The 20708-nt window shown below is 32.3% G+C and overlaps 1 long non-coding RNA gene across 1 annotated transcript; it reads left to right on the forward strand.

Annotated features, from left to right (window-relative positions):
- The first annotated feature begins 209 nt into the window (after positions 1-209).
- Positions 210-11979, forward strand: LOC118196741 (uncharacterized). The gene is made up of 2 exons (XR_004759459.2): positions 210-425; positions 11466-11979. It is a non-coding gene; the product is annotated as an uncharacterized LOC118196741 (long non-coding RNA).
- The last annotated feature ends 8729 nt before the right edge of the window (positions 11980-20708 follow it).

Genomic DNA, 20708 nt, shown 5'->3' on the forward strand with positions numbered 1-20708 from the left:
TATTTTCCAAAAAATACTGGGAGTACCTTGAAACATGGAAGCTTCCCACTAGTTACAGCATGCGTAATCCCGATAATTCGCCTATGGAGAACATCGTTGTCTTGTATAAATTAAGTCATTTCTATACTTGAACCTTTCAACGTGGTTATACAATAGTGTAAAAAATAAAACACATTTGATTAACTTCTAGAAAGGACAAAAAGCCTTCATTTAGCTAATTCTAGTATGGATAAAACAGGTAATTGTTTATTTACTTTTCGAAATTTTGCAGCCATATTATCAGCTTGACCTCCAGGTCTTAAGCGACACGTACATCAGTGACGTAAAATATTATGCTCAGTAGCTCAGGTTTTAAAAAGCGCATCTTTTTTACAGATCCGGTATTATTCGACAAGCATTCAATCGTCCTAGTCAGGTATTTTGTGGTAAGAATCAAGTTTCTTTTAATCATTTAATGTAATATGTTTCCCATTTCTTGTGAATTTTCTGAGGACTAATACTTATATGGAAAAAGAGTTATTTAAGTATCATATTAAATGAATTGTTATTTCTTTAATTTATGAATAGCTTCTAACTTCTGTGCTTGTTTTCATACATACCTGTGCATTAAAAATTGCAATTTACATACAGTAATTTTAAAAACAAATATTTGCTTTTTTCTTGATCCATATAAAATAATTGCACTGAGTGGATTTTTTTAAAGCATTAAATATTTGAAAATATATCTGTTTTCTACATTTTACATAACAGCACATTATACACCATTTAAATCCATAGAATTTTTAAAAGCTATAAAACTCTGAGCTTCATAACACTCTGAACCACTTAAGTAGAGACATAAGTTAGAAAAATTACTGAAGGCAACTGTCAACATATCATCATCTTTCAATGTTATGATGTGTATATTAAAAAAGCATTTTGGAAACTTAGATTTGAATATTCCAGTAAAAGATTTCTTTCATACAGTCATGCAATTTTTCTATAGTACGTGCATTTTGCATTTTCGGAAATATTTTTGTTCATTAAAATATCCTTCGAAACTTTTATTTTATCCAGTTTTAGTACTAATAAAGAATACATTAATTCGAAGTACGAATAGTTTAAAATGTTTTATTCAAATCTTGCAAATATTCCTTCGAGATAATTATTTTTTCCCTTAGCAAGATTGCTTAATGCTTTCAAATATTCCATTTCTAATTTTACATGGGATGCTTTTGAATATTCTGCTTCTAATTTTATTCATAAAAAATATGCGATTCTTATATTTTCACCTACTTTATATTTTGACATTAGCAACATCCTTGTCGAAATCTTTCAAACTGTTTAAGCTTTTTAATTGCAACACCCTACTATTAGCATATATCCATTCACCCTATCAAGTGATACCACTGCTCAAAGCAGAACTTTAAATTATTTTATACACTTTGCATATAATCAGTTTTCAGAGTATCCCATTGGGTATAACAAAGATTTTTAATCTGTTTCTCAAATTTGATCATTTACAATTGTTTAACTCAAAGAATTATATAAAGTCAATAAACGCATCTAAAAAAATTTAATCTGAATTTTATGTTTAATAGTAATGATTTAAATTTTTAACAAATTCTAAATATATTTTTATAATACTATATCTAACTTACATAAATTAAAACATATTATTTTAAAGGCTAAAAAATATTTCGCCATATTACATATCGGTACTGATGAATAATATGCAGATAGGAACATTTTGGAACTTTATTTTATAAATGTCTTTATTTACAAATAAAAATATTTCGGAATTTTATTTTAGAATATTCTTTACTCCCAAATATAATTTAGCTACGACTGTAACTAAATTATGCTTTATTGTGGTACGAACTTTCCTTCTGTCAAATGTTTTTTAAATCCTTACAGTGTAAGATTGTAGTTCCGAATATATACAATATCCAAAGGAATTCCGTATGAATTTTAAAAAACAGAAACTAATTTTATTACAGATACCAAAAGAAAAATTACATGAATCTAAACTTTAATAATTACGAGAATTTAAAATTAGCTTGACCGCTGTTTCCCATATAAGTTTTCGAATTATTAAGGAAGAGTAACAGAGCCTTCTCTTTGCATGCAGTATCATATTGGATACAAGTGAGTTCATTCTTTGTTCATTGAAGTGAATTAATAAAAACCTCCCGCTTTCATTGCTGTCTGATAGTTTTAAATAAAAATTTTATTTCTAAGACTATTTAAAATATTATATTCCGATCTGTTTCTATTTTTACTCCATTTCTGTGAGCAAATGAGGCTAACTGACTATCATAAAATGACTGGATTCTTGCCTTTGTATATTTATAACACCGACTTGAGAGCAAGCTATAATTTGGAAAATAATTGATTAACGAAATTATGCCCTTTATTTGAACTTGGTATATATTAAATTGTAATTTAATATATTTTGCTTTCTTACTGTTTTCAATGATGTAAATACTATCTTAATGAATGGACGTTTATGAAAACAGATACTAAAATAATTAATTATACAAACTTAGCTAGTGAATATTATTTAAATACTGGTCTTCAACAGCAGATTCAAAACGTCTTGCCAGACAGGGGGTTAACAATAAAAAATTTTAATGCGTTTCGAGAGATAAAACAACAGTCTCTCGTTATACTTGCTTTGTTCCTCAAAATGAGAGACAACTATTGAGTCTCTTGAAATAAATTCAGCATTTTAAAGACTAAGTAAAGCCCATCTGTTAGTTGTGAACGATTTTTATGCATGTTGACATTATGAATAAATGAAATTGCATCAATATTATCAATCCATGTGAATCCAAAAATTCAGATCTTTCTGAAAAATTGTCGTATTGATATAAAATGTTTTTAGAAGATTTATGCCAGCTACGTGTGATTTGAATAACGGCAAACTGGCTAACTAGTTCCATGCCTTTTTAATTATTCCATTTTTTACAAAACACATCTAAATCTTTCTATAGTTAATTGAATTTGTCTAAATTTTAAAATAACAGATCTAAATTCCCAAAATTTGTGATCTGAATATACTTCATTCATAGCTCACGTAGTATGCTTTTTTTAAAAAAAAATTGTACATCCTATATTTTTATTAAATCTGCACTAGCAAACGGATTTTCATTTACCTTCAGAATTTCTTATTAATTAAAATGCTCAAATTATAATTTTTGCCTCTGTAATAAATCAGCAATGGTTATTAACGCAACACAATATAAGATTATATCATACGAATGGATTATCTTTTAAATTAAAATCACTGCATTTTCAAAATTATCGATTTATAGAAAAAAAAATTAATTAATTAATTATACATAAATACATTGCATATATGATTTTTAAATGCATTTTCACCTGATTATCAGATATTATAAAAATTAGCAAAATTACATAATTTAATTGCTTTTTTTTAGCTCTCATTTATTTTTGCTTAGTTTCCATGATAAACATAATATCCAAAAATAAATGAAGAATTTTCCAAAATCCGTTCTTTGATTAATGCTGAATGAATTAATTTTTCTTCTAAATTAATATGAATTTTATGCACTGCATTAATAAAGTAGAAAACATAGAGAAATGTTTTTATAATGAAATCGATTTTAAATTAAATTCTAATAAAATTAATTTATTAGATTTCAATGCAATCGAATTTTTGAGTACATTGCATTTTGCTTCTTTATTAGCACAAAAGTAGTAATGAATAATTTGAAAAGGAAATGTGAACTTTAAAAACACTTAAATACTTAAGTTCTTAACAAGCATTTACTTGCTCTCTTTTAATCAAAAAATTTCGCTTATTATTTATGACACTTTGAAAAATCGCAAGATTGGAAAAAATTAATTTTTTCCTATCATTATTTTTCAGTTAGAATCATTAAACTACTCACTCACCAATAAAATGTTTCATAATTAATCATAACATTTTATTAAATATTTCTTTATAATTATTGTGATCATTTTCTTAAATGAAATTACGATATATTACAATCGCATCTCCTGGTACTTCTACCAGGTATCTAGCGAAACTATTTTTGGCGGAATGCTAAAATTCAAAATTTTCTTGTAATTAAACTTATTTTTTAGAGTTAGGCAAACCGCTCTTTTATGGATCAGATCAGAACCGTTCGCTCACTGAACTAAATCGATTCGTTGTCATGACTAAATGCTCACCAGCAATAACCCATCCTGGTGCTTTTCGAATCACATACGTAAACTACGAACCGTATGACACTTCGCATTATTTTGCTGATAGATGCCATAATTCTGAGGAAAAACAATTCGCATGTAGGAGTGGACATGGTCCGCAAGAATAAATGCGTATTTCTGTTGATCCATTGTGCCTTCTACAATGATGAATGCACCCAGAGAATGCCACGGAAACATTCCCTAGACCATAATGCTCCCTCCTTTGCTTGGACCCTTCTGGCAATTGTTGCAGGGTTTTTGCTTTCCGACGTTTCATGCCAACATCCATCAATCCGATGGAGCATAAAATGTGATTCATAGGAAAAAGACACCTGTCGCCACCCAGTGGATGTACAGTTACGGAACTGGCGTGCAAATTCCAGTCTTCGTCGCAGATGAACTACAATCAGCATAGATGCTTTAACCAGGCATCTGCTGCGGAGGCACATACGCAGCAACGTTTGCTGAACCGTCGTTGAGGAGACTTTGTTGGTAACCACTTGTTTCATTTGGGCTGCCAGTTGTTCAACGGTTCCCCGTTTTATTCGCTAGAACGCATCTCCGGAGCCGTCGTTCACCTTTGTGATCTATGGCTCATGGTGCACCACATTCGCCACCTGACTGATTTTGGATAGTGTCATTTTGCCATGCACGGTATACTTTTACAAAGGCGGCACGCGAACTGTTTAAAAAATTAGCCCATTTCGGAAATGCTTCCACCCTTGGCCCGAAAGCCAATGATCATGTCCTTTTGGACATCAGAATTTAAATCGTTTAATTTTAATCATTAGAATTTAAATAGCTGTGCCCTTTTAAATAATTCCGTTTCTGCATTACGCCAACGATTGCAATGTTTCCTGATTCTGTCGGACAGCCTTTATACACGATCCACCGCAATGTTGTGTCACCTGCCTTCTGTGATTAGTTATTTGACATTTACGTCGAAAGTAGGTAGTGGTCACATTAATGTGACTGGACTGCCATTTTACGTATTTAGCATTTTCATTTCTAAAATTTATTGTTCACATTTTGCGTATTATAATTTTTTTGCGACGTATTTCGGAAACAGAAATAAGTACAGTCCAAATATTCTTACAGATTCGTTATGTTATTTGATCTCGACTTTTTAAATTCATTTAAAAATTAAGCAGCACTAGGTGCTAATTTTGAACTTGTTAGTTCATTCGTAATTTTTATAAAATGAACTTAAACTACATTCTGTATATATATGTGTGTGTGTGTGTGTGTGTGTGCATATGTTTGTGTGTACATGATGTGTGCTTCAATTACACCTTGGTATCTACAAATTAAAGATGAAATCAGCATAACAGCGGGACAAACTAGCAATCCGCACAAGCCCAAGATCCGGTACAGTACAGCCTGCATATAGCGGAGCATGCAGCATAAAGCACGAGGATGATGAACAAAAGTAAAATTAATGTGAGGGTGACGTCTTATCATCAAACAGAGATCACACTCACTATTGAAAGTATCAGGTTTTTTATTCCTGGTTCATAGAATAAAAAATAAACGTAATGAGTATGTACAAATGGATTAAATATGTTTAGGAGAGTAATCAACACTGGTTCCAGTATGGAGATGTAAAAGTCACAGCTGACCACCTACGTGCGGTCACTTTAGATAAGTTCCAAGTCTGATCGCCTGCGCGCGACCAGTAAGCATCTAGTTGTAGCTCCTTCGCGAGAGTTCTGTTAGACCACTTCTGTCGGACTTCTCGAACCAAGTAAATATGTGTTTACCTGGAGAGTTCCTACAGAGTCCAGGTGCACATCTGGTGCTTGGTTGAGGCACGATTCTTACATGCTCGGCCATCGACAGGTGAGGACCTCCGAACACTGTAATACATCTGTAAGACACAAAATACAAAAAAAAAAAAGAAACATTTGAAAAATAGTTTTCAAAATGATCTCAAGTTGCGATGTCATCAGACCAAAGCTTCATGTGGTCTGCCCATGTGGAAGTTGCTTCAGGTCCTTCATGAGATCCTACTTTGCCTACATCGTATCGATCATGTGACTTAATCTTGATCACTTTATAAGGTCCTAATAATTTAGGTCTTAGCCTGAGACCGCCTCCTAACTGGATTCTTTTAATGGCTACTAGGTCGTTGACTTTGTAGAGTGGAGCGGTTCTACGACGTCGATTGTATTGTCGTCGGTTCTCCTCCTGCAGTATTCGCTTTAGCCTCTTCACGAATAGACTCTTTCTCCTGGATGGTGGAGTTCAGGAATTCTTCATCGAGAATTTCTTTAATTCTTTGGTCTACCTTATTTCTCATTTTCACGCCTGTCATCAGCTCGAAAGGAGTGAATTTCGTTGATCTACTGACGGTGCTGTTGATGATTCTTTGGACGCCAGGCACAAATTTGAACCATTTGGCAGAATCATATACTGACAGTTTTGCAAGCACTGGGATAAGGGTTCCATGAATTCTTTCGATCTGGCCGTTGGCTCTTGGAACGCCTGTTGTGATTTGTATATGCTGAATTCCTTCATCTTACAGTATTCCTCAAAGTCCTTTAAAGTGAAAGCAGATCCCTTGTCAGAGATAATTCTTGAAGGATTTCCGAAGACAGCTTGTTTAATTTTTAGTTTCTGTACAGCTTCTGCCGTTGATGTTGTCTTGACTGGGTAAAACCAGACAAATTTTGTAAAAGCATCCACCACTGTAAATATATGTCGGTATCTCTTATCTGTAGATGTCAGGGGTCCTACAAAATCTATGTGATATGTGCTTAGCGGAATATTGTCCTTTGGGATTGTGTTCAATAGACCTTCTGCTTTGCCTCGCCTTTTATTACAGAGGATGCACTCGACACAGTTCATTATAACGTGCTCTATTTTCTTTGTAGCATTCGAAATATGAAAATCTCTTTTCAACAGATCTTCTGTCTTTTGTACAGCAAAGTGTCCTTTGTTATGTACGCCACGGATGATCTCGAATTCCATCGCTTCCGGCACAACGAGGAGTTCTCGACCTCTCTCCTGCAGATACAACACATTATCTTTTAGCAGATAGTCATCTCTAAGTCCTTTCTCGACCAGAGTTTTCAATAATTGAAGACGCTCATCAGCCTGTTGCGTTGTTGCGATTTTAGTAGTGATTTTACTTTGCGAACGAGTGACCATGCACACAGCATGCGTACTTAATGCGTCGACATGTCTCATCTGTTGATTGGGTCTGTGGATAACTTCACATTCGAACTCTTCGAGTAGCAGTGCCCATCTAGCTATCTTTGGTGTCAGATCTTTTTTCTGCATTGTCTTCTGAAATCCATCGCAGTCTGTGACTATTTTTATTTTTGTGCCTAAGAGATAACTTCGAAATTTTTTTCAAGGCTTCGACGATCGCTTAGCACTTCGAGTTCATAACTTGACATTTTTTCTTGTTGAGGTGATGTTTTCTTGCTCATGTAATGGATTGGATGCAGCTGTCCATCATCTGAGCGTTGAAGCAAAACTGCACCGAAACCATGACTACTAGCATCCGTGTGTAATTTCAAAGGTTTTCCCTGCTGAAAGATGTTAAGTACAGGACTTTTGCTCAAAAGTCCTTTAAGGTGGTCAAATGCCTGTTTCTATCTTGGCCCAAATTCAAATTTTACACCATTGCGAAGCATATCACTCAATGGTTTGGCTATTTTCGAATAACCAGGTACAAATTTTCTAAAACAGCCTGCGAGACCTAGGAAGCTTTGCAATTGCTTAACGTTCTTAGGTTGACGAATATTTTTAACTGCAAGAGTCTTATTTGGGGATAGACGAATTGTACCTTCTTCAATTAAATAACCGAGAAATTCAATTTTTCTTTTAAGGAATTTCACATTTTTTAAAATTAATTTCTAGTTCATATTCTGAAGCTACTTTTAAAACTCGTTTAAGTTTTTCTAATCCCTCTTTTTCGTCACGGGAAGGTATGATAAAATCATCCATGTAAATTGCAACTGTATTATCCCTTATTAATTCCCTGAATACATTATAGATAAATTTTAAAAATACACTAGGACTTGTGGTCAAACCAAACGGTGCTCTTAAAAATTCAAATAAACCTGCATGACAAATGAATGCTAAATATTTGGTACATCTTTCATCGACTGGAACGTGGAAAAAACCATTTTTCAAATCCAAAGTTGAAAAAACTTTCGCTTTCCCCAAATGATCAAGTACTTCCTCTGCCTGTCCATAGGAAAAGAATCTTTCACTACTATTTTATTTAACTGTCTGAAGTCTACGCATAATCTAAGTGTTTTATTACGTTTCTTACATAACAGAATTGGAGATGCGTATTCGGAACAAGATGGTTTAATTATCCCCTTTTGCAACCACTCGTCTATCTGTTTATCAACAATTTTTTGCTCAGCAAACGGTAATCTCCGAGACCGTTGCGATACTGAAATATCATCTTTTAACACAATATTTCATTTTTAAATTCGTGTCCTTAGTTTTATTTGGTTTATAATTATGAATCAAAAACGATAAATCCTTACGAATGTTCACATCAGTAACATGCAAGAAATTCACATCATAATCGTCAATCACATTTGCAAAATTTAATAAAAAACACTCTTGTAATGATGATTCACTTTTAAAATCATTTTCGGTATCAGGATTAGATGTTTCATTTTTTTCTTCCCGACTTACTTTTAGAAGTTGAGAATAAATATTTGGTGTTAAAATTAAAGGAACAGATAATTTATTTACGGCTGCAACAATGATTTCTAACCTTGGTGAATTGCTATTTAAAGATAATCCTACTCTAGCGATATTTGCCTCTTTTTTTTTTCGTCAAAACATGAGCTAAGTATTATTTTACCGTCCAGCGGTGATTTTATTTGAATGAATTGAATGATGAATTTATGACCGGAACTTGAGCGCTTGAATCGATAAGTGCTTTTATTTTTTTATTTTCTACGAAAATATTAGCATATTGCAACTCGTGAATAAAACTGACATTATTAACACTTGTTTTGTTTTTTCTTTCTGTTTCCTTATGCGATTCGCTTTGTTTACGTTTTACGCAATCCCCAGCGAAATGAAAATTTTCGCAACTTTCCCCGCAGACGTAACATGATCTCTCTGGCGTCGACGAAATTACATCCGGTTTGCTTTTAGGTTTGCTACGACGAAATGAGTCATTCTTAATACTTTGGTTTTGAACACTTGGTACTTTCGATTCATCAGACTGAACTTTAGGGTTATGTATTTCAGACAATGATTTTCCCCGGGATGAAAAATATAAATCACATTCTCGCCCTAACTGTGTTGGATTAAACCATGTTCTCCCCTCGCGAGCACCTATGTATTCTTTCGTTTTGAAATCCAAAGTTTCATACAATTTATCTGCAACAATTAAATCAAATAACTTTTTTAAATCCTTTTGTGTCTCCCTAACCTGACAGTAGTATTCAAATGCTGCGGTCAATCGCGATGCAAATTGAACATGCGACTCGTTTGCTGCACGTTGAGCATGTTTAAAGGTATTCAGAATCTCTCTTAGTGTCGGCCGAAATTCAGCTAAAAACAACTCTTTTAGTTTTTCGTAATTCGACAATTCTTCTTCAGTTGCATACGTTAAAACATTATTCGCTTTAACCCCTAGCAAATTAATTAGTATCTCAGCTTGTAAGTCTTTGGGAACTTCTTTGGTGGCAAAAGCTTTTTCCAATGAAATGAAAAACAAATGCAATGCCTCTGGCCGCTCAGGAACAGAGATTGTAAGCGTTTTAACACTTTTCAGTAAATTTTCAACACTAGTCTGTGCGTTTCTTCTATCACCCGATAATGATTGTGATTTTCTAGCTCAATTTGCTTTTCAATTTGGGCTAATTTAAGACGTTCGATTTCTAACAGATAGTGTTCATTACTTGTCTTAGGCGTTCGATCCTCGACGATCGATTTGACGAAGCCACGAACAAATTCAATGTTCGTTTTGAAGACATCAGAATTTTCTATAATTTTTCTAATGTCAGCTTTTTTAGCATTTTCTGAAACATTCTCTCCAATTCTTTAGGCAATTAATTTTAAATCACTCTTGTTTCCGTTATTTAAGAAACTCATTTGAAAACGAAACACGAGTATCACTATCTTAAAGAAAGAAAGGTTTTCACAGTATCTGTTTTAAGTTCGCCGGCTTGGAGCACCCACAGTTGTGAGGGTGACGTCTTATCATCAAAGAGAGATCACACTCACGATTCAAAGTATCAGGTTTTTTATTCCTGGTTCATAGAAGAAAAGATAAACGGAATGAGTATGTACAAATGGATTAAATATGTTTAGGAGAGTAATCAACACTGGTTCCAGGATGGAGATGTAAAAGTCACAGCTGACCACCTACGTGCGGTCACTTTAGATAAGTTCCAAGTCTGATCGCCTACACGTAACCAGTAAGCGTCTAGTTGTAGCTCCTTCGCGAGCGTTCTGTTAGACCGCTTCTGTCGGACTTCTCGAACCAAGTGAAGATGTGTTTACCTGGAGAGTTCCTACAGAGTAGAGATAGATAGCGACATCTGGTGCTTCGTTGAGGCACGATTCTCACATTAATTAATTTGAAATCTAGGCATTTTCAAAAACTAGTAATTTGCATATAGTTATCTTATTAAGAATTTTTTTTTTTACTTTTTTGTCTGCTTTTATATTGTATATCTAATTTAGAGTCACATCGGTTTTATCTTGGTTATTTTGCAAGCTTTATAATAAGTTTTAAAGTAAAGCATTTTTTTTAATTTAATCTTTTTAACTTTTAATGCTTAAGCTTTCGTATTCTTTTTTCTTTTATTTTAATTTAAAGGATTCTTTGTACTACTTTCTAGTTAATCCAGATATGATTTACAAATGTAACTCTGTTGATAATTTTTTCGTCTGCTTTTGGAAAAAGACTAAGGCGTTGTCAACTGTTATTTAATTCTTAATTTTATGTGAATTATGTTTCATTAATTTTGCTTATATATTGATTTACGCTTTTTTTTAGCTTTATTTTCCACATTTAAGATTCATTTCTTTTATTTAAACTTTCTGCTAGACAATTCTATTTTTTGTATTATATCACTTTATTTATACACAAATAAAGGAAAAGAGTAACATGCATATTTACAAAGACAGAGTAAGAGGCAGATATAGATATGTGAGCACATTTATGTATTTATCATGTTTTATTTCCATGTTATAAGTATTTTCATGTTTTATGTTTCTTAAGAGACAGATAATTTAAAGAAATCATGTTACTTAATTAAAATTAAATTCTCTTTTTACAGGCATTCATTTGTTGTAACAACTGTTAAAAGGCTGAGATATCTGTATCAGTGTCTGAAATGGAGCCTCCGGTCAGCAAATTCTATTTGGATCTAGCTTTCTTAGACAATCAAAAGCAAAGCACATGCGATTATATCATAAATGGGACGCTAATTATCTTGGTTTATATTACAACAATTTTGATGGCTGGTCGGAATATCATAGCTTTATTTTTGATGACATACCTTAATGACGCTGCTTAAAATACGATCATGAATAACGTTTGTACAAAACATGTTTGGCTGTAAATTTGCCACCTGTTATTTTTGAAATTAAATTTTGATTTATTCGTGCTGTGCATTACGTACATATCTGTTTGTATGAATATTATATGCGATTGTTAGTTTTTTTAATTCTGGGTATGTGCTTCTATCATTGGAAACACATGTCTTCATTCTGTATTTCCAGTTTCAAAATTCACTTGATGTAAAAATTGTTATTTATAGTAATAAAGAAGCAATGATGAAAAACATTTGATTTTATGCTTATGTCTTTTATATTTTCAGTATTTCTTCACTTGACGTCTTCGTCTAAAATTTTAAATTCGTTAGGAAATATTCTGTAAAAGTTTATTAATAACTGAGTTATTACTACGTCATTACTATGTTATCATCTTTACCGTGTCTCTTTAGAATAAATATTAAATTTAAATATTACATTTTTGAAGCTGTGGGAAATTTTTGAAAGTGTTTTATCAAAAAAATGCTATTTACTATTTTATATAGTAATCAAAAGAAAGTTATAAATAAAATAATACTTAAACCAAAAATTACAAGTACTGTAATGCATTTGTATTTTGAATCCTTTTATAAATTATGAATTGATAGACCAAAGATTAATAATTATATGCTACGTTACTATTAAAAACGAGTGGCAGTGTAAATGTAACTAGAAAATCATAAATGGTATCTTATCAATGCAATACGATCAATACAAGTATATGTATATACAGTTCTGAAACGCATACATATCGCTATCTCATCGGTTTTGAAAACTTTCTCTTGCTGGTTACCATCCCAACAAGAGAAAAGTTTTACCACCTCCAACGCACTATTTTCCAAGATTAATCGATTAATAAAGCTGAAATATTTCGTTCGAAATACTTCATAATATTTCAACACTACATATTTGGATCACAACTGTCTCATTTACTAAAGGAAACTTCGTGAAATGTATTACTTTAATGATCCAAATATTAATATATATGCATATTACGAATGTAAAATAAAACAATTCTACAAGTTCTGGTGCATCACAGATCTTTTACATTAATTCAGGCTGTGATGAATTTTCTTAGAATTTTAACACTTAAAATTAAAAGTATAGAGTATTTTCAAATATTGTTATTAATGACTTTGTTATATATTTCGTACACAAAACTTTGTTTATTGCACAGTCTAGAGGCTAAAATGCGATATTTTCTATGTAAGCTTATAGAACTCACATTTGTGAAATTTTAATTATTCCCATCACTCGTAGTTTATATCTACTCGCAAAACACACATTTCCTGAAGGAATTTCCTTAGGAACATTTGTTTCGTATGGGACTAATATATGAACTACACCAGTCAGAAGTGATTTATTACAAGTAATGGCTTCTTTTACGAGAAATAACGAATGATAGGCGATTAAGGCGGCAGGTTGGAAAAGATGTATAAATCTTCAGTTTTCCGAGGATAGCAAAATTTTGTTTTTCTGAATTTAAATTTGAAATATGAACTTAGTACGCCTAGATTTTCGGTCTGTGTTAACATTTGACTAAAATATTTAGTCACAAATATTGAATGTCCAGTACTACAGTTCTCAAACAGTTCATGGATTTGAAAGTTAAATTTCTAGTTAAATATATACGTTATTTGTCAGATGTTACTCTATGTTTACTTGGAAAACAATTAATAATTTTCATACGTTACCGCCAATTTTAAAATACATACATCGGTTACTTATGAATAATAATGGGCTCACTAAAATAAGAAAATAGAAAAATAGAATAAAATAATAAATATAAAACCTATGTAATAGATAATAAACATCATTCATGTGTAAAATGTGTGTTTAAAAATTTACTTCTCATTGTATATTTGGATGTTTGTGCAAATGCTTAAAATATGGGAGCATGCGCACAGTAGTCCATGTCGCAACGGTAAGCAGTATTCAAGTAGATTGTTGAATCTTTAGATTCATTTTGGAAAGGAAAACAATTAATCTCTAAAGGAAAAAGAGAAAAACATTAAATAATCAAATGGATTATTTATCTCGGCATTATATAAATAAATCCTGCATCAGGAATTTTACAAAACTTTTGGGTATCTTGCATTTTTCATGGAAAATGTTGTTTAAACCTTCCGCTGACTTCCGTTCTTCTCCACACAGCTGGTTGTAACATTTGAAGTAAGAGAAGCATATTTCGAATGTAATTACGCAACTGTATTAAAATGACATAATATGTTTTTAAATGCATGTTAATTGCATATAAACAAGCATGTTAAATATATACATCCGTCTACAATGTTTTAGGATTAAATTCAAAAGAAACGATGCTTTTTGAAGGAAATACAGACTCTACTCTTTAGCTATCTATCTCCATTCCTTTTAAAATTTTGAGTGCTACATCTCTTGACATATTTCCAGAACTTCTTGTATGCCTAAGCCATCCATTGGAGTACTCTTTACTTCGGTCATTATCTTCTTAACTACTCTCGAGATGTATCCTTTAACATATTATCTCATTACAGAAAATAAAGGGCAAGCTTCATGTAACAGCTTGGATTTATAAGAAGGTGTACTTTCACAAGCAGACTCTATGGTAAAAAAGCGATATACGGAAGTAATAAAAGCTACCAATAATTATTCGGTGACTTCACTGTAATCTTTGCAAAATTTCCATACTGAAAGTTGGAGGGTGAACTATACATGCACAGAGAAGTTAAACTTTTATCGACGCAGGAAATTTCAGAAATCATCTAGACGCTCGTTTCGATTTGAGTTATGCACTTCTATTTGCTAATCAGTCATGATTAACCACTTACACCACCGAGAGCGAACACAGAGAAATATAATAATACTTTAAACACACACATATATATATATTTAGAGAGAGAGAGAGACACTGCCAGTATAAAATAAGTAAATATTAATGCTAAAATACACTAAATTGTCAAAAAAATAAAATAGCATCAGTATGCAACTTATAAAATCCAAACATGCCACTAATTAAGCTAGATTTAATTAACAGTTCTACTTCCCTAAGAGCTACAATCCACTCAATACGTTTTTTATAAAACCTTTGCACAGTTTTTCGTTTTATTATAGTTTTGCTACCTCTAGTGAGCAATGGGAGTTTTTATTAATGCTAAACGACTTGTAATTAAAGACTTTCTCACATTCACTTTACTAAAACTCTGCAATGTTTTCAACTGCCCTCAACTGAGATATTAAACATTTATAATTGAGGGTCTATATTTATGCACTCATTTTCTAAAAAATATTTATATTTTAAATATATACTAAACAGAAGGTTATTTCTTTCAACAAGTTTTAGAAAAGTAGTAATAATTCAAATACACGTCAGAGAAACATAAATTAATAACTGATTCATAATCATAATCAATTCGTATTCACTAGAGCAAAAATCAGAATTTTATATCATGTTAGATCAAATTAAAATATTAAAGGAATTTGAACATGAAAGCTGAAATCAGAAGAAATAAATGGTAAGAAAGCTAAAATAACCTCTTATTTGATTTGGTTAATATTTTTCCACGGAAAGAAATAAGCACTTTCAGCTGTCGAGTATTTTTTATACTTTTAAGATTACAAAGACTCGACTACCATTTTTATTTTTAAATTTTAACTAAAAGATACAAAGCAGCTTAGTTTCTGTTTAACAATATAACAATTTGAGCTTTTCTGATATTAAAAATATACGTACCTAAAAGTATCAGTTCTTTTATTTGGGCTCAAACAAAATCAATAAATAGGAAAAACAGCTGTGAAGTATTACCTCCGTGTTCGTTTTCTTGGTCGTTTATAACTTTTATAGCATTTTTATTAAACTTCAAGCAATTCTAAAAATAGCGAATATATTTTTCTTTAAAGATGTAAGTCTCCGGAAATTTTTCGCTAGGCCTCGTAAGATTTTGTAAGCAAAATTAATAATTTATAGATTACAAATAATTTCGTTTCAACTCTATACCTGAACAATATATCCATCGTTAAACTCTTTATTTTTCTTAATTCGAATTTCTTACTTTGGTTTATCACATAAAATGTATAGATAAATGTGTACAATTTTATGCTTTTTTAGATAAAGACCCAGAAAAGCAAAAAATTATTTTTCCGTATAATAATACTCTTGATTATATCAAGCAGAAAATAAATTCGCGAGTTTGCTAACAAGAAAAGATTTTGAATCAAAATTTTCAACGATAAATTTAAGCGAATTAGATGCGGTCATTCTCACTAGCGCCATTTTAGCTTTTTCTTTGAATTTTCGTATAATTCGCCCCGTGATTTTATTTTGAATCTCATATGATCAAGCCATATGATACCTAAACGAGCACTTTTTGACACTGGGTAACATTTAACTGAAACCGTTTAATTAAAATAAATATTTAGCATATGTTGTTTATACGATTTATTCTATAAAACATGGGGAAAAGATAAAGATTAAAAACCAGTATCTCTGAATGTAGAAAGATTATTCTTTCTAATCACAGAACCAAAGAAATATTTGTGACGACATCTGTTTTTAAAGTCTTTTGGTAATCCGTTAGCGTAAATTTGTATTCAAAGCCTTTAAGTTATTGTTTAGTCTTCAGAGAGAATCTCAGCATCACTTAAAATCATGCACCTTCTATCTGTGAAGGACAAAATCATTTGACTTAAAAATTTATCATTGTTTAGCAACTGTTCGACCAAATTAAGAAAACTAAAAAGTTATTCAAAATCTTCCAAAATTCTTAACTTAGTTTATAAATTTAAAAAATATATATTCATTCAGGAAATTTTTTTTTCGTCTATCTGTTATTGTGAAGACCAAAGTTCTTTAATGAATTGTTTTATCCTTAAGCAAGAATACAAGGTGTGACCCAAAAAACCGAGACTGATCTAATAAATCATTGTAGTTGCAGAATCAGTTCTCCATGACATTATCACCTTCAAAGTAGTTCCCTTCAGCATTCAAACACTTCTGCATTCGGTGCTGCCATTGCTGGTAATAGTTTTGAAATGAGGTTTTGGAAGGCCCTTCGAGAGATTCTTCGTTTTTGCCTGAACCTCTTCAGCTGAGGGACAAAAAAAATCGCATGGAGCCAAGTCATGTGAATAAGGAGGATGCCCCTTCACAGTACTGTCTTTGCTAGTCAGAAACTACTTTGCAGATAGGGTCGTGTGAGCGGGTTCATTGTCTTGGTACAACAGCCATTCATCATTCCACAACTGGGGCCTTTTTCTCCTAATGTTTTCACGAAGTCTTTTCGGTACTTCAGTGTAGTAGTATTGATTAACAGTCTTGACTACTGGAAACCCATTGAATCATGTTGAACGCGCAGGATGCCTCCTTGAGCGCCAAGTATGTTCATCATCTTTTACACTGTCTCTTCAGGTTACAGCCGAAAACATCGCGGCAAAAACACCGCGGACGAAAACGTCGCGGAGAAAACAACGCAAGGCGAAAACGTTGTGCTACAAAACATCGTGGGAGAAAACATCGCAAAGAGAAAACATCGCAGTTCTAAAACATTGTGGTACAAAACATCGTCGTCGGAAATAAAGCGGTTCAAAAACTTCGCAGTTTAAAAACATCGTCGTCGAAAATAAAGCGGTTCAAAAACTTCGCAGTTTAAAAACATCGTCTTCGAAAATATCGTGGTAAAAAATTAGGTATCTATAAAGCATCGCATGATGATAACATCGCAAACATGCTTTTTTGCAGGCTATAATAACTGTAAATGGATATTCCCATAATGATTTGTGAGCGCAAGATATAAAGAAGGATAATTTTTACTTTCACATTTTTTTATTAACTAAGACATTTTTACTCAAAATGTAAGAAGGAAACTTAAGAATAGAAAATTAAATGCAACTTATAGATTATACTTTTCATGAAAAATTACCAGTAAAAACTTTATAAAAATGATTTATTAATGGCCTTTGTTAGTTAACTATGTCAGTTTAAAATTCTATTAAGTCCTATAAGTTGCAATAATTTTCTATGCATAAGTTTCCTTCTTATTTTCTCAGCAAAAATTTATTAGTTAATTAAAAACTGTGAAAGTAAAAATTATCCTTCTTTCCATCTAGCGCTCACAAATCATTATGGTAATATTCATTTACAGTTACTAAAGCCTGAAAAAAGCATGTCTGCGATGCTATCGTCATGCAATGATATGTAGATACTTTATCTTTTATCACGATATTTTCGACGACGATGTTTTGAAATTGTGAAGTTTTTAAACCGCTTTATTTTCGAAGACGATGTTTTGTACCACGATGTTTTAGAACTGCGATGTTTTCTCTTTGCGATGTTTTCTCCCACGATGTTTTTAGCACGACGTTTTCGCCTTGCGTTGTTTTCTCCGCGACGTTTTCGTCCGCGATGTTATCGGCGGACACCGTCCCTTTACCCGGAAAATCGCTTGTGCCATTCAAACACACGTGTACGAGACAAAGTTTCATCTCAATAAGCCTCGGTTAACATTTGAAATGTTTCCTCCGTGGCTGAATTCTTAAGTTTCACAAGAAACTGGATGTTGATTCCCTGCTCGGTTTTTATATTAGACATTTTTCGGGCAAAATGCCCAATTGCAAGTGTTCACTCATTGACGCAGTACTCCCTACTGGCGGGGTCGGTTAAGTCGAAACTGGCCGCATAGATAGAGGAGGTGTGTGACACGACGTCACCAAAACAGTTGTTGCCAACTCCACAGTGTTTTCAAGCTACAGACTTTGCTTCGTTTTGTTTTGGGTCACATCTCATGTATGATAAAATTTCTCCAATAAATAAAAAACGTTTTATATCGAATTCTCAAAATCTTCTTGTATAATATTGCTTCTCACTACACATAACTAAGTGAAAAACGTAAGGACAGAAGAAACTAAATAGATCGGTAGAAGATAATTAAATGTTATTTCAAGATCTGACTCAAACCAACCGATAAACAAGCAGAGAAACCATATGAAATAAAAGCGTGTAAAAATTAGATAGAAATTGTACGAAATACTGCAGACAGTTCGAAATACTGTAGTAAATCGAATATAAGATATTAGAAACTATACACATGTTATACGAGCAACAGAACATTTAAACAAACTATCAGAAATATTTATCATTTATTCCGAAACTTTAATATTAAAATAAAGCATATTTATTCATTTTTGAAACAAAGTACGACATTTATCATTTAGCTACATATTTTCATTTCGAGAGTCTTGTATGTTGTAAGTTCATTTACACGCAATGGTCTAACGACCATTTCCTTTTTCTTTCCTTCAAAACAATAAGAGAAATACAAGATTGTTTTGCGCGCTAAGGTGATTTATATTCAGGCTACTAATATATGTGATTAAAGGATAAAAACTATCGTCACACGTTATCAAACATAAGTTTAATACTTACACAGAAAATTAAATTTTTTATACTTAGCCTTTCACAGTTAGAGGTATTACTGCTTTATTTTTTAGGATAAAAGAACATTTTAAACTTAATAGAGAAAACTTATATAGGTCGGAAACGTTAAAGACATATTTGTGAAAACGGGTAAATACCTCTGTAACGCCCATAGCCCCGTAAGACCTTTTTATAATGTGTCTTTAATGTAATTCTACTATACAGAAGGACTGAAAGAAAAGATTTACAATATACTGTTATAAGGTGATGTAATGTATTATACTAGTGTGCTGCAACTCTCCTGACCGATAATAATCGGCCGCATGGTTAACTCAGCACACCGAAAACGCATTAAAACAAAAATACAATTAAAACATCTAATCAAAATTCCCGATATTGTTCTGTTTTCATTTATAAAGTTTATCAAATCCTTTGCAAGTCTAAACCTTTTCCTGCGGCAATATAGTTCCTTTATGCTACCATGTTCTTTCCTAAGTTGTAGCAATGATACGCAGTCTTCGACGAAATGTTGTGCATTGCCTACAGCCTTACAAAATTGCAAAGACTATTATTTTGTAAATGAAATTTTTTCAGGTAAGCCGGGAAGCGCCCATGTCCAGTAATTAATTGATGGTAATCACAAAATCACATATCCTTCTCATAAGCCGCCTAGGCGGTATAGTGGTTAGGGGAGCCAACAGCAGTACCGAAGGGCCTGGGTTCAAATTCCGGAGAAGGCATGGGTGTGAATTTTCTGTACCCTCATAAAAGGTAACGGTGGCGCCCTATTAGGTTTCTCCACAATAAAATGACCACCAATTCTGGCTTTAGGAATGGAAAAAAAGGCAAGTGCCTGCCATTTGATAAAAGAAATATCATTCTCAAATTTTTAGAAACTACAGAGTTCATCAAATAATCTTTCCTTTTTTCGCCAAATGATCCATTTCTCTTTCCAGCAATCATAATAGAAATCCTTTACATTACCAGAAGCAATTCTTTTCGATACCTAAATATCAAACGCATTCTCGGCATTACTCATAGCAGCATCTTTGGTCAGTATCTCGGCCCTTTCATAGCCTATAACACCAATTCACCCAGTCTGTTTTCACTTCATGTATTTTCTCAACTTTTACAAAGATGTATTTTATATAAAAGACGAAAATATTAATGTTATCAGCATCTGCTACTGCTTCCGAACCAGATAATGTGTCTGTATATTACTAATATATGTTTTTATATATTAATGTATGATTTAGATTTTCACCAACGTATTTGAGAGCAAACATGATAGCAGCCAATTCGACTTGAAAAACCGAATTGTAAGGTTCAGGTCTAATTTTACCTTAGTCCGTTTTTGTACCAAACAAGTAAACCACATATACTGCACTAATTCCATTGTCAAAACCCGAAACTTCAGTAAATATATCCAGTTCTCCTAGCAAACATTTGGTCTGATATTCCACTGATTTTCTTAATGCAGAATGATAATAATATAATAAGATAAATAACTGTTTTGTAAATTAATCTAATAGTGTCACTTTTCAGTGCTAATGACTCAGCTGAGAAATTTTTTTATAATACATCAGAATAGAGTTAG

Source organism: Stegodyphus dumicola, chromosome 4, assembly GCF_044657685.1.
Source record: "Stegodyphus dumicola isolate Sdum_Otavi_A_Nest chromosome 4, ASM4465768v1".
In the NCBI taxonomy this organism is placed as follows: domain Eukaryota; kingdom Metazoa; phylum Arthropoda; class Arachnida; order Araneae; family Eresidae; genus Stegodyphus; species Stegodyphus dumicola.